The sequence below is a fragment of the Dromaius novaehollandiae genome, chromosome 12 (genome assembly GCF_036370855.1).
Source record: "Dromaius novaehollandiae isolate bDroNov1 chromosome 12, bDroNov1.hap1, whole genome shotgun sequence".
Taxonomy (NCBI): Eukaryota; Metazoa; Chordata; class Aves; order Casuariiformes; family Dromaiidae; genus Dromaius; species Dromaius novaehollandiae.
In genome coordinates, this window is record NC_088109.1 from 24,285,196 (window position 1) to 24,290,885 (window position 5,690).

The following is a 5,690-nucleotide window of genomic DNA, read 5'->3' on the forward strand; positions in this document are numbered from 1 at the left end:
TCTCTCTCACACACACACACACACACACACACACACACACACACACACACACACACACACACACACAGCGCCAGTGTTGCGCCCCCCCCCCAAGTCACACCCCCGTCACGCCCCCGTCACACCCCTGTCACACCCCTGCCACGCCTGTTTCATGCACGGCACAGTGCCGGCACACCCCCGTCACGCCTGTGTCACACCCCTGCCACGCCCCCGTCACGCCCCCGTCACGCCCTTGCCATCCCCCCCCCCACACACACACACAGCGCCAGTGTTGCCCCCCCCAAGTCACACCCCCGTCACGCCCCCGTCACACCCCTGTCACACCCCCGCCACGCCTGTTTCGTGCACGGCACAGTGCCGGCACACCCCCGTCACGCCTGTGTCACACCCCTGCCACGCCCCCGTCACACCCCCGTCACGCCCTTGCCATACCCTCTCTCTCTCACACACACACACACACACACACAGCGCCAGTGTTGCACGCCCCCCCCCATGTCACACCCCCGTCACGCCCCCGTCACACCCCTGTCACACCCCCGCCACGCCTGTTTCATGCACGGCACAGTGCCGGCACACCCCCGTCACGCCTGTGTCACACCCCTGCCACGCCCCCGTCACACCCCCGTCACGCCCTTGCCATACCCTCTCTCTCTCTCTCTCTCTCTCTCTCTCTCACACACACACACACACACACACACACACACACACACACACACACACACACACACACACACACACACACAGCGCCAGTGTTGCGCCCCCCCCAAGTCACACCCCCGTCACGCCCCCGTCACACCCCTGTCACACCCCTGCCACGCCTGTTTCATGCACGGCACAGTGCCGGCACACCCCCGTCACGCCTGTGTCACACCCCTGCCACGCCCCCGTCACGCCCCCGTCACGCCCTTGCCATCCCCCCCCCACACACACACACAGCGCCAGTGTTGCCCCCCCCAAGTCACACCCCCGTCACGCCCCCGTCACACCCCTGTCACACCCCCGCCACGCCTGTTTCGTGCACGGCACAGTGCCGGCACACCCCCGTCACGCCTGTGTCACACCCCTGCCACGCCCCTGCCACGCCCCCGTCATGCCCTTGCCATACCCACACACACACACACACACACACACACACACACACACACACACACACACACAGCGCCAGTGTTGCCCCCCCCAAGTCACACCCCCGTCACGCCCCCGTCACACCCCTGTCACACCCCCGCCACGCCTGTTTCGTGCACGGCACAGTGCCGGCACACCCCCGTCACGCCTGTGTCACACCCCTGCCACGCCCCCGTCACACCCCCGTCACGCCCTTGCCATACCCTCTCTCTCTCTCTCTCTCTCTCTCTCTCTCACACACACACACACACACACACACACACACACACACACACACACACACACACACACACACACACACACACACACACACAGCGCCAGTGTTGCGCCCCCCCCAAGTCACACCCCCGTCACGCCCCCGTCACACCCCTGTCACACCCCTGCCACGCCTGTTTCATGCACGGCACAGTGCCGGCACACCCCCGTCACGCCTGTGTCACACCCCTGCCACGCCCCCGTCACGCCCCCGTCACGCCCTTGCCATCCCCCCCCCACACACACACACAGCGCCAGTGTTGCCCCCCCCAAGTCACACCCCCGTCACGCCCCCGTCACACCCCTGTCACACCCCCGCCACGCCTGTTTCGTGCACGGCACAGTGCCGGCACACCCCCGTCACGCCTGTGTCACACCCCTGCCACGCCCCCGTCACGCCCTTGCCATACCCTCCCTCCCTCCCTCCCTCTCTCTCTCTCTCTCACACACACACACACACACACACACACACACACACAGACAGAGACAGCGCCAGTGTTGCGCCCCCCCCAAGTCACACCCCCCGTCACGCCCCCGTCACACCCCTGTCACACCCCCGCCACGCCTGTTTCGTGCACGGCACAGTGCCGGCACACCCCCGTCACGCCTGTGTCACACCCCTGCCACGCCCCCGTCACACCCCCGTCACGCCCTTGCCATACCCTGTGTGTGTGTGTGTGTGTGTGTGTGTGTGTGTGTCTCTCTCTCTCTCTCTCTCTCTCTCTCTCTCTCTCACACACACACACACACACACACACACACACACACACACACACACACACACACACACACACAGAGCGCCAGTGTTGCGCCCCCCCCCATGTCACACCCCCGTCACGCCCCCCGTCACACCCCTGTCACACCCCCGCCACGCCTGTTTCGTGCACGGCACCGTGCCGGCACACCCCCGTCACGCCTGTGTCACACCCCTGCCACGCCCCCATCACACCCCTGTCACGCCCTTGCCATACCCTGTGTGTGTGTCTCTCTCTCTCTCTCTCTCTCTCTCTCTCTCTCTCTCTCTGTCTCACACAGTCACACGGTGCCAGTGTTGCCCCCCCACCCCCACCCCGTGTCACGCCCCTGTCACGCCTGTTTCCTGCACAGCACAGTGCCAGCACACCCCCGTCACGCCTGTGTCACACCCATGCCATGCCCCCGTCACGCCCTTGCTGTACCCTGTGTCACACAACACACCCCCCACACACATGGCGCCAGTGTCCCCCCCCCCCCCCCCAGGTGTCACACCCCTGTCACAGCCTCATCATGCCTTCTTCATGCACAGCACAGTGCTGGCACACCCCTGCCACACCCCTCTTACACCTCTGTCATGTTCTTGCAGTACCTCGTGTGTGTGTGTGTGTCTCTCTCACACACGTCACATCACACCTGTGTTGCCCCGCGTCACACCCGTCACGCCTGTTTCGTACACTGTCACAGTCCCGTTACACCCATCATGCCTGTGTCAGGCCCCATCATGGCATGTCACGCTCCTGTCACGTCCCTGCCACACCCATGTCACACCCGTGTCAGCCCAGCAAGCTCTCTGCTCTGGGGCGGGGGTGGGGCGGCTGCTGCTGTGTCCCCAGCGCGCAGTGGTGGCAGCAGGGGCCCCGCCCTCACATACCACCTGCCCCGGGCGGAGGGGGAAATATATATATGTGTGTGTGTGTGTGTGCGCACGCACCCACCCCCACTCCCTGTGCATACCATGCAGTATATATATGTGCATATGTATGTGTCAGTGTACAGTAGGTATATATAAATATATGTATATACATATATTTGTAATGTATATGGTATGTGGCTGTATTATATATACCATACAGTGTATATATAAATATATGCATTGGTATACAGTATGTATCTGTATAAGGCCGAGCCCTACCACACAGTAGCGTGTGTGTGTGCGTACACGTGCATGTGTATTTTTTTGTATAAATACGTATGTTTTTATATATACACATATATACACTGGATGGTAGGTATATGTATACAGTATGTTTAAATAGATATACAGTGTATATACACATACACACATATAGTGTGTACCAATACCTATACAAACCATACAGCATATGCATGTGTGTATATATGTGTGTGTATTTTTATATATACATATATTCACATAAACATTAAAAAAGTGAATGGCATGTATAAGTTGTGTGTGTGTGTATACGGTTTACCTATATATACACACCATATACACACCCACCCCCCAGTGGGACTCTCCAGAGACTGGGGCTCAAACACCTTTTTCAGCAGCACCAAGCTTTTTATTAGAGCCAGCGTTGCCAGCGGGTAGGAAAACGCATAGGGCAGCAAAACAGCGAACGTGTCTGTACGGAGCCAACCGCTACGATGTCCAGATACAGAGGGGGCTTTTCAACCCGTTTGTCCTCTAAGTACTCTAAAAGTCATATTTACTTTCTCTAAAAAGAAGCACTTTAAGATTAAAGAGGTCCTATAACAGGCTTCCGCGTCAGGCCCTGGGTAATTTCTCCACGGATTCGATAAAGCCAGGGATAATATCTTCAGGTAGCCAGTATTTTATCAGGGATCTCATTGGGGCGGGTGACCTTTCCTACAAGCCTTCCATAAATCAACAAATCCTATAGCACAGCGGGCGCGTGACGGGCTGTACCATGACGATCCCTCCTCCTCCCTTCGAGCGCCCCTTCCAGCTCCAAGGGGACAGTAAAGATCATATGACTTGAACCGACTGCTAGCGGTGAAGAGACTAACCGTGTCCTTTACTGCCCGCGGTGGGCAAAAGGACGGCGCTTTACAGCTTTGACATTTGAGCTCACTGCTTTATAACCCGGTAACGCAGCGGGTCCCCGCGCCCGAGCTGCGGGGCGACGCGGCCTCGCCGAAGGCACCGGGCCGCTGGCCCAAGCTGCGCCGCAGGAGACAGAAAGGAGTGCAAACGCAGGAAAAGGAGGCCCAGGAGCCCCGCGGCGCTGGAAAGTGGAGATCCCGCACCAGCAGCTGAGGCCGAGGGGGCTACGGGGAAAACCCTGTCTGCGAGCAAGGCCGGTAACCAGGAAATCGCTGCAAGCTTTCCTCTGTCACGAATAAAGGCCGAAGCGTATGTTAGGCACCCGAGGGCATCTCTGCGTTTTGCACAAATCCAGATCGATTCTGGCCATACTCGGAGTTGGCAACGAGGCAGCTTTGACCCACGAGCCGTGTCAGCGAGCCAGCGCCCGAGCTAGCGATCCCTGCTGCGAAATGCAGCGCCAACGCCAGCAGAACCGAGTCCTGCACCGGGGGAAAAAAAAAGAAAAATAGGGAATCTAATCAAAAATGAAATTGTTTGGCAAATCAGCCAAATCTGCTCCATAGCAGGGTGGTGGCGGCTGTGCACTGCTGCACAGCTGCCGTGGCTGGAAGAGAGGGAGAGGAATAAATGAGCATCAGCATCTCCCCCCGCCTCGTCCCTTATCTCTCAGAGCAAACCGTCTTTGAGAGGTTAAGTATGGAAACGCCGCTCCTGAAAACACGGAGACCACCCTCCCCCAAAGATAAAATAGGCTTCATGGTATAAGAGCGAGGTAGCAAACATGAAAATTGCCATATAGTAACAACGAAGTTGTTATCGGTGTTTTAATCCCCCCAAAAGGATTAAGCCAGAGAACACGCTCCTAACACATACAGCGAGTAACCCACACTGCTGGGACCCGCTCCCGCTGCTGCTGGTCGAAACATGACAGGACGGGTCCAATTCTGCAGGAACAGGGTCAGCCCTGTGGCTAGAGTTTATAAATCTACACCTTTTTTTTTTTTTTCCCCCTGGATAAACTGTATTCAACACAGAGCTGTGGCATGTTTAAAAGAGCAGTAATTCAGGCTCCCCCGACCCAGCTGCGGCAGCGTCTGCAGAGCTCGTCCCACCAGCGCCGCACCGCCGTCTCCCCAGGGACACCTGTCCCCTGCTCTCCCCAGCCGCCTCCGCTATCGACCTACCGGTTCCTTTTCACGGGCGAAACTGGAGGCAAGGGGAGCGCTGGAAACGACACCAGGACCCGCGGAGCCGGGGGAGCACTCGAGCACCGAGGGAAACACGGCGGGACGGACGCGAACGGCTGCTCGGGCAGATCCACGCGCAGAAGGTGACGGAAAGGCAGAGACGAGAGAGGACAGGACTTAACGTTTCATTCTGATTATTCATTAAAATGGCAATTTATGCTTTCTCTACATATTGCATAGACCAGTTTTTGAAACTGATGCAATTTTAAAAATAAACAATATGAAACATTACCTTTCTTCCCATCCCAACAATTGGCAAAAAAATGTGACCGCGAGGA